Source organism: Manis pentadactyla, chromosome 15, assembly GCF_030020395.1.
Source record: "Manis pentadactyla isolate mManPen7 chromosome 15, mManPen7.hap1, whole genome shotgun sequence".
Classification (NCBI taxonomy): Eukaryota; Metazoa; Chordata; class Mammalia; order Pholidota; family Manidae; genus Manis; species Manis pentadactyla.
The window spans coordinates 44,987,898-44,997,422 of NC_080033.1; positions in this window are offsets into that span (position 1 = coordinate 44,987,898).

The window sequence follows — 9,525 nt, forward strand, 5'->3', positions numbered from 1 at the left end:
CCCAACCCCCACTCAGCTTTTATACTTGACTTTGTCCCCCCATAAAAATTTCTCCAACAAAAAAATAATGATATGAATGATATTTTCCCTATCATTGCCTTCATTTATTTTAACTTTTAAAAAATTGAAATATAGCTGATATACAATATTATGTTGGTTTCAGATCTATAACAGTGATTCAACAATTATATACATTACTAAATGTTCACCATGATGTATATAGTGGCTGTCAACATTCAAAGATATTATAATATTATTGACTATATTTCCTATACTGTACTTTCATCCCCTTGCTTTCATTTATTTAATATATATTCATTGTGTATTTACTATATGTAGGACTCTGTACTAGGTGCTGGGAATATACTATTAAATACAACACACACAGTCCCCTGCCATCACGATGCCTATAGTGTCTGGGCTTTGAATTACGGCACTCTCTCACACATTACTTCATTTGATATTTTTAATGACCCTTTGAAATAGCCAAGATTTCTATTTACATTATATGCATAATAAAATTAAGTTTAGAGAAATTTGAGTGATTTACCTCAGATCACATAGCTGATCGATACTGCAATTAAGACAGTCACATAATTTTATGAATTCCAACACAGTGGTCTTTCTGCCACATCATGTCACTTCCCTAAGATCCGAGGTTCAAAGATATAATATCTAAACTGTTCTTTTAAATAGCACCTAGACCAATTATATCATTCATATTTTGGTTAACTTTTACTATACTCAATAATCCTTCTTCCCCATTAGCAGATATTATTGATCATCATAAATGAACTTTATCCAAGCAATTCATGATCTCATGATATTTATTTCAATAAATTATTCCTAGCACTTAATACAGACTAGATTATTTTTATTGTGTATAATTATCAGACTATTCTCCATGTTTTGCAGCAAGCCCTCCCTCATAAAGATAATAAACAGAAATTGGGAGTAGATCATATACAACTATTAAAGGAAAATATTGGAAAGCTTAATCCCAATAGATTTGGACAAATAATAAATGAAAGTAATTTTCAAAACTAAAAGGAAGTAATGTCAAGAAAGGCAGCAGAGCGAAAAGAACACTGGCCTGGAAATCAAGAGACAGAATTTCCAGTCTTGGTTTAGCCAACTTTGGGAAATTCAATTCTCTTTCCAGGCTTCAGTTCCCTCAATTAAGGAATTAAATTTTAGGTACCTTCTGTATTCTATATCCATTATTTTAAATCTGAGTTAAGTGGACAGTGATCCTGGAGAGACTGCGGAAGGCAGAGTAATGCGCCCCTCCATAGTGCAAAGCAAGAAAAATGTTACATATCCACTGAACCCTTGAATTGGAGTCCATCTGTTCCACAATTGAAACGATTCCCCTTTTCCTCCCTTCAGATCGAGAATGAATCTTTCATGCTTCTTATGGCATTAGCTTTATAAATATAATACCTTTCTAAACAAAACAAGCCAAGGATTATAATCTAATTTTGGTTTTTCATCTTAGAAATGACAATACACTGAAAATTTTTAAGGCCCATGGTGAAAGGTTTTCTCCCGATTGCCTTGTATCCCTTTCAGCACAACAGGCAGATAATGGCTCATAATCACCATCCAATTGATTTTGAGCGTATTTCTTTATGGGTGAATAGAATGAGTGGGCGAACATCCCACAGGGCTAGGGAAAGATAGCCAAGGGAGTGCATAGATCCAGGAGTGAGACGGCCAGTTTTAAGTAGCCAAAGGGGCAGATGAGCTTGACAAAGAGTCAGCCTTCTCTTAACAGTCCCTGTTAGATCTGCTCAGTTCTGCCCTTGAGATTTTCTCTGGCATTGGCTCTAACAGTTCTCCCAATTCTTCATTTCCTACACTCCTAGAATGGTGTATACCAGGTTAGTAATCACTTGGTTAGTGATTACTAGTTGCTCCCTGCCTGCTTTCTGAAAGTGTTTTGTTGAGGGAATACAGGAATTCAACATTTGCTTCCACAACCTTAGAGATACCAGTCTCTAAGCATGAAAGAACCAAGGGTTTATGAGTTTATCCAATGGTGGGCTAAAAATTCAAATTTTTCTTTTATTACAAAAGTAATCTGCTATTTAAAAAAAGAATTGAATAGAGAATTGAACACCTTGGTTTTCTACCCTAAAGTGACTAGGCTGTGACATTTCAGAATTTATTGGGGGCAAAGACAACTTGCTGTTGGCTCTAGAATCCAGTTGCCCCTTACTCCCCTCAGGGAGATATTCTATTTAGGAATCAGCCTTCTTCACAGGTAGCTGTCATGGTATAACTACTGAGAGAAACCACTGTCATCCCTGTGACAACATCCTGAGGCTTATGTCTGAAATAGAATTCAAGGGGGGGTGGGAAGTTGGATCAGGATCAGATAGGTACTTTTCAGTCCTGCAGCAGGCTAGCCCTTGTAACAGGACCTGTACTGATCTAGGCCATGAACAAGGAAATCCAAGAGTTCCCAGATTTGCTTCTTGGTGACTAAGCACCAAATCAGTCTCTGTGCTGGTCCTTCTCTGAGCTAACTCTGGTCCTAGGGAGTACCTCTCACCTTGGTTCTTGTGACTGGTTCCAGTAATAGACTTCTTTTCTAGTAATAGGTTTCTGGTCATAGGTTCTCTTGAATCTGAGTCTGACTCTGTTTTAGGATTGGAGTTCTACTTGATCCCTCAACCTCATGGAAATTGGAACTCATTCTTTAAACCTAAGTCTGCATGACTAGATCCTTCCTGTAAGCTATTATAGCTCTGATGGCCATCATCTTTCTGTTTGAAACTTTACCCATCATCGACTCTATCAAACTAAAAAGCTTTTTTACAGCAAAGAACACCATCAGCGGAACAAAAACGCAACCTGTAGTATGGGAGAATATATTCATAGATGATTTTTTTGAAAAGGGGTTAACCTCAAAATATATAAAGAACTCATGCCTCAACACCAAAAAACAAATAACCCGATTAGAAAATGGGTGGAGGATGTGAACAGGCATTCCAAAGAAAAAATGCAGATGGCCAATAGGCATATGAAAAGGTGCTCCACATCACTAATCATCAGGGAAATGCAAATCAAAGCCACAAAGAGATATCACTTCACACTGGTTAGAATGGCCACTATCCAAAAGACAAAAATAACAAGTGTTGGCGAGGATGTGTAGAAAAGGAAACCCTCCTACACTGTTGGTGGGAATGTAAATTGGTGCAGCTGCTATGGAAAGAAGTACGGAGATTTCTTAAAAAACCTGAAATAGAAATACCATTCGACCCAGTAATTCCACTTCTAGGAATTTACCCAAAGAAAACAAAATCCCTGATTCAAAAAGATATATGCACCCCTATGTTTATTGCCACATTATTTACAATAGCCAAGATATGGAGGCACCCAAAGTGTCCATCAATGAATCAATGGATAAAGAAGATGTGGTACATACATACAAGGGAATATTATTCAGCCATAAGAAAGAAAGAAATCCTGCCATTTGTAACAACATGGACGGACTTAGAAGATATTATGCTCAGTGAAATAAGCCAGGCAGAGAAAGACAAATACCATATGATTTCACTTATTTGTGGAGTATAAAACAAAGCAAAACAGAATGAACAAAACAGTGGTAGACTTACAGACACTGAGAAGTGACTAGTGGTTACCATGGGGGAGGGCTGGGGGTAGGTGGATGGGGAGGGGGAGGGGGATAAAGGGGCACAGAAATTCTCAGTCAGTGTGGATTGGTCACAGGGATAGTAATGCAGCATGGTGAATATAGTAAATGATTCTATAACATCTTTCTATGTTGACAGATGGTAACCGCACTAGAGGGGGTGAGGATTTAATAATATGGGTAACTATTGAATCCCTGTGTTATAAAATAAAAAAATTAGAAAAAAGGAAACTTTACCCATCATTGATGCCTGACTCCTAACATATCTCTTCACTTTTATAATACTACCTGATGTCATTGTAGGACATTCCCCCAACTCCCATAATTGTCTGCATGCTTATTAACAGATTTCCTTGATATCATGTCTTACCTGCATATGCAGATTTTTGTTTCCTATTGAGTGGACATGATATACTGCCTAGTTCCAGTGGGATTGCCTATAGTTATTCTCAAATTTTAATGTGCATAAAAATCAACAAGAGTGCTCATTAGAAGTGCAAGTTCTGTGAATCTACCCATAGAGATTGTGATTTAGTAACTCTGAAACAGGGTTTAGAAATCTGCATTTTAACATATGCTCCTAAATACTTTTTGGAGTAGATAGTACAAAAACCATACCTTGAGAAACCTGATCTAGCCTCTGGGACTTGATCTTTCCTTAGGCCCATCCCATCAACCATGAAACCTGAAGTTGTATCACTTCTAAGTTGAAAAACCAAAGTTAAGTTACAGTCCTTTCATGATATTGGCTTGTTTTGTTTACAAAGGTGTTATATTTCTAAAGAAAATGCCATAAGAAGCATGAAAGATTTATTCTTTGTCTGAAGGAAGGGAAAAGGGAACCATTTCAATAGTGGAACAGATCAACAGATCTTTAAATAATCACTTTTCTATGAGTAGTTTCTGAATATCATAAGCATTGTTACATCTTAAAATATTATTTTATTTCTATTTTTCTACTTATTGGAAAGTTTATAGAGGTTCTAATATTCAACTTGCTGAACTCTGACTAATGAATCATTCAAACACATCACACTTTCAAAAGTCCAGGTTTTGCCTCATGCTTTGGGCTCTGACTTCTCTGTGTTAAAGATAATAGGGTGTCTGAGTAATGAATGAATAAAGGAATCAATCAGTAGTCTGCATATTAGAGCAATGGAAGAATGTCTTTTTCCTCTTTGATTTGGATTCATGCTTCTATGCATTTAAATAAACAAAAAAATCTGACCCATGATGTGGAAAACAATGCATTGATCAAAACCAAATTAGAACTGACATACATATTAGGGTTAGCAGATAAGGAAATTTAAAGTTATCATGACTATCCTATCTGTAAGTTGAGACTTAAAATATATTTTTTAAAAAGGCACAAATTAAAGGTTTAAAGATGAAAATTGTGTCTTAGATGAAAAATGCATTAGGTGCCATCTACAGCATGTTAGAATTTTTTAAAACTTTTTATTAAGGTATGATTGATATACACTCTTATGAAGGTTTCACGTGAAAAAACAATGTGGTTACTACATTTACCCACATTATCAAGTCCCTACCCATGCCCCATTGCAGTCACTGTCCATCAGTGCAGCAAGTTGCCAGAGATCCACTATGTCCCTTCTCTGTGATACACTGTTCTCCTGTGATCCCCCACACCATGTGTACTAAACATAATACCCCTCAGTCCCCTTCTCCTGCTCTCCCCACCTGCCCTCCCACACTTCTCCCCTTTGGTAACCACTAGTTCATTCTTGGAGTCTCTGAGTCTGCTTACAGCATGTTAGATTTTATAGAAGGAATGATTCATGAACTAGATAGCATAAAATACAAACTATTCTAAATGAAACACATAGAGAACATTTTTTTAATGAAGTGAACATAAATCATAACGTATCAATAATTACATTAAATGTAAATGGATTAAATACTCCAAGTAAAAGGCAGAGATATGATTCAAATATATGCTGTTTAAAAAAGACACATTTTAGATTCAAAAACACAAAAACATTAAAAGTAAGAGGATGGGAAAAAAGATACACCATGAAAATAGTAACCAAAAGAGAGCTGCAGTGCAGACAAAATAGACTTTCAGACAAAAATAGTTACTGGAGACAAAGAGGGATATTTTATAATGACAAAAGGAAGATATCAGGAAGATATAGCAATTTATAACCTTTGGGTATAAGGATTAGAAACATTATGCAGCTAACAGCAGAGCCTCAGAATAGGTGAAACAAAAACTGACAGAATTGAGGGAGAAATAGACATTTCAACAATAATAGTTGGAGACTTCATAATCCTACTCTCAATGATGGATGAATAGGCAGAAGAACAACAAGGAAATAGAAGACCTGAACAACATATAAGTCAACCAGGCCTAACAGATATCTGTAGAATACTGCAACCCTAAACATATTGTTCTCAAGCCCACATGCAATATTATTCAAAGTAGACCAATGTTAGGCCATAAAACAAATGTAAATAAATTTAAAAGGATTGAAATCAACAAAGAGTATTTGCAACCACATGGAATTAAATTAGAAATCAACAACAGAAATAAATTTTGGAAATTTACAAGCACACCAAAATAACCATTACTAAATAATCAGTTGCCTAAAGAAGAAATCACAAGGGAAATTAAAAAACACTTTGAAATAAATGAATGTGAAAACTTAATATGCCAACACATATGAGATTCAGCAGAAGCAGTGCTTAGAGGGAAATTTTTAGCTTAAATACCTGTCTTAAAAAAAAGAATAAACTCCAAAATCATTATCATAATCTTCTACTATAAAAAACTAATAAGAGCAAATTAAATCTAAAGACAGCAGAGAAAGGGATAATACTATAAGGGTGAAAATATATGAAATAGAGAACAGAAAAATGATGGAAAAAGTCAACAAAACCAGAAGTTGTTTCTTTGAAAAAATGAACAAAATACAAACCTTTATTTTGACCAAGAAAAAAAAGAAGTCTCGAATTACTAAAATTAGAAATGAAAGTGAATAAAACATTACGACTAACCTTAGAGAAAGAAAAAAGATTCAAACGGAATACTATGAGTAATTGTATGCCCACTAATTAGGTACTCTAGATGAAATGGTTAAACTACTGAAACTGACTCAAGAAGTAAAAGATCTGATAGACATATAACAAGTAAAAAGATTGGATTGGTAATTTAAAATTTCCCACAGATCCTAACCCAAATGGCCTCACTGTTGAATATTTCCAACATTAAAAGGATGAATTCCAATATTTTACAAACTCAAACAATATAAGAGGAAGAAACACTTCCTAACACCATATTAATAGAATAAAGGCAAAACAACCCATAATCATCTCAGTTGAATACATAAAAGACATTTGAAAAAATCCAACATTACTTTCATAATAGAAGCAGTTAACAAAATAGGAATAGAAGAGAACTTTTTCAGCCTGATAAAGGGCATCTAGGAAAACCCACAGATAATATTATATTAGATGGTGAAAAGCTGAATGCTGTCTTCCTGAGATTAAAAACAAGAAAGCAAGTCGGCTCTTAGTACTTCATTTTAACATTTTACTGGAGATACTGGACAGGGAAATTAGGCAAGAAAAGGAAATAGAAGGCACCCAGATTAAAAAGAAAGAAGTAAAACTATTTGTAGATGACAAGTTCTACAAGGTTGTAGGATATAAAGTCAATATGAAAGTCACTTGTTTTTCACTATGCTAGCAATAAACAATCTGAAAACAAAATTAGGAAATAAATTCACTTTACAATAACATAAAAACCAATGAAATACTCTGGAAAAAAATTTTTAGAAAGAAGTGCAAGACGTCACAGAAAACAACAAAATATTGTTGAAAGAAATTAAAGAAGATCCAAATAAACGGTAAGACATTCAGTGTCCAAGGGTTGGAGGGCAATATTGTTAAGATGGAAATACTTCCCAGATTGATTTACAAGGTTCAACATAATCCCTTTCAAAATCTCAGTTTGCTTCTTTTGAAGAATTTGTTGAGCTGATCCTAAAATTCATGTGGAAACGCAAGTGACACAGAATAGCTAAAATAATTCTAAAAACGAAAAACAAAGTTAGAGGACTCACACCTTTTGATTTTTAAAACTTATTACAAAGCTACAGTAATGAAGAAAAAGTAAGACTCACACAATGACAGACATACAGAGACATGTAGATCAAGGGGGAAAGGATAAAGAATCTAGAAATAACTCCTTGTATTTATGGTCATTTGATTCCAACAAGAGTGCCAGGATAATCTAATAGAGAATTAATAGTCTGGAAGTTCACATTCAGAAGAATAAAACTGGATCTACCTCATTCCACACACAGAAATTATCTCAAAATGGGTCATAGACTAAATGTAAGAGCTAAAATGATAACATTCTTAGGAGAAACCATAGGATTAAACTTTTGTGACATTAAGGCAATGGTTTCTTAGATACAACACCAAAAGTACAAGAAACAAAAGGAAAATAGTTAAGTTGGATTTCATCTAAATTAAAACCTTTCTTGCTTCAAAGGATACCATCAAGAAAGTGCTGGACAACCCAGATTGAAGAAAATATTTGTAAATCATACATCTGTTAAGGGACTTGTATGTAGAATATATAAATAACTCTTATAAGTCAATAATAAAAAGACAGATAACCCAATTTAAAAATGGGCAAGGATCTGAATGGTTATTTTCCCCAAGAAGACATATAAATGGTCAATAAGCACATGAAAAGATGTTCAACATCATTAGCCACCAGAGAAATGCAAATCAAAACAACAATGAGCTACCATTTTACACTTACTAGGATGGGTATAATAATAAAGACAGACAAAGTGCTGTTGAAGGTATAGAAAAACTGAAACTCTCAGACGTTGCTGGAATATAAAATGGTGCAGTCATTCTGGAAAATAGTTGGCAGTTTCTTAAAAAATTAAATATTCCTATGATCCAACTATTCTATTTCTAGGTGTTTACCCAAGATAAATGAAAACATATGTGCAGACAAAAACTTAATCTCCATAGCAGCATTATTTATAGTAACCAAAAAGTGGGAAATGCCAAATGTGCATCAGCTGATGAATGGTGAGCAAAGTGTGGCATATCCATACAATGGAATATTATTCAAACATATAAAGGGATGAAGTACTGATATATACTGTAACATTCTTGAACATTGAAAACATTATGTTAAGTGAAAGAAGCCAAGCATAAAAGACTAGATATCATATAATTCCATTTATGTGAAATGTCCAGAATGGGCAAATCTATAAAGACAGAAAGTCAATTAGTGGATGCCTAGAGCAATGGGGAATTACTGTTAATGGGTATAGGCAGAATAGTGGTCTCCAAAGATGTCCATCTTCTAATTTCCAAAATTTTTAAATATATTACCTTGCCTGACAAAAGGAACTTTGTGGAAGTTATCAAGTGTATAGACCTTGAGATGGGAAGACTATCCTGAGTTATTCACTTGAATAACTAAAATAAATAATACTCACATGAATCTTTAAAAACAGCTTCTCACATGTTTGTCAGAGAGGGAAATGTGAATTGTCAGACACGTGCAATGTTACTGACCTTGCAGATGACGGAAGGGGGCCAGGAGGCAAGGAATGGGGATGCCTTCTAGAATCTGGAAAAGGCAATGAAATAGATCTTCCCTTAAAGCTTCCAGAAAGGAATGCAGATCTGCCAATAATTTGATTTTATCCCAGTGAGATAATTTCATATTTCTGCCTCTAGAACTCTAAGATAATGAATTTGTATTGCTTAAGCCACTTAAGTTTATGGTAATTTATTGCTGCAGCCATCAAAAAACTAATACAAGGGGTATGGAGTTTCTTTTCAGGGTGATGGTAGTATTTTAAATA